The sequence below is a fragment of the Cyprinus carpio genome, chromosome B22, assembly GCF_018340385.1.
Source record: "Cyprinus carpio isolate SPL01 chromosome B22, ASM1834038v1, whole genome shotgun sequence".
Classification (NCBI taxonomy): Eukaryota; Metazoa; Chordata; class Actinopteri; order Cypriniformes; family Cyprinidae; genus Cyprinus; species Cyprinus carpio.
Window position 1 is genome coordinate 17278124 of NC_056618.1, and position 1136 is coordinate 17279259.

The following is a 1136-nucleotide window of genomic DNA, read 5'->3' on the forward strand; positions in this document are numbered from 1 at the left end:
GTGTGTGTGTGTGTGTGTGTGTACTTGTTTATGCTACACTGTGGGGACCAAATGTCCCCAAAAGAATAGTAAAACCTGACATTTTTGACATTGTGGGGACCGGCCTGCGGTCCCAATGAGAAAAAATAAAATAAAAATAGTAAATTATGTTCATCTGAAAGTGTAACAATGCAAACTGGTTTTATGTAAGGGGTAGGTTTAGGGTTAGGAACGTGTGTGTGTGAAACTATTGAATTAGCAGGTTCCTCGCTGACTGTATTTTGTATTTTTCTTTGCAGAAATCAAAGAAGGTGCCTGTGTATGCAAAGGTCACCAAAACACAATGACTAAAACAGATTATCCTGGAGAGCTCATATGGGCCCTGACTCACACCTTTTAGTTCATATTTATTCTATGGCATTTGTTTATTCTCTGCTGTTTGTGCCACATTTATTTTTTATTTATTTATTTTTTGCATGCACTCTCCTTAGTTGTATTCAGTGTTGGGAAGGTTACTTTGGAAATGTAATAGATTACAGATGACAAGTTACCCTATTTTAAATGTAATAAATAGGTATAGTGTAATTATTTCATACCTTTAAAAAAAAAAAAAAACTAATGTAACTGATTACATGTGATTATTTTTTGATTACTTTTTTAACTAACTGTTAATTATTTTAAGACATTTAAAGCAGGCAGGGTTAACCTTAGTGCGCTTAATAAAGATTACTGTCAGACTGTATCACAACAGTAAGAAGACTTAGATGTTGCTGTTTTCGTAGTCACGGCAGTTTATAATAATATATAACAACAACAAACTCAAACAAAGATTACTTCAGTTTATTAAAATAAAATATCTTTATAATTGTCATTTATTTTCAAGTGTTGCCATCCGGTGTGTTTTAAATAACAGCAGCTAAAACAGCTTTACAGCACTATGCAACAGGTGACTGTGTCATGTGACGTAATATGTAATGTGGAAATTGTGTCACCAAACTTTGCTGTTACTTGATGTGGATGCGAAGCTGATAGAGATGATCTTCATTATGTTTAAATTCGGAGTCAAAACTTATAAAACAAAAACATTTATTGGACCAATAAAAAAATATATATTATTACGGTGCTGCTCACTCTCTCCACAGTCGCACCGTTGATTA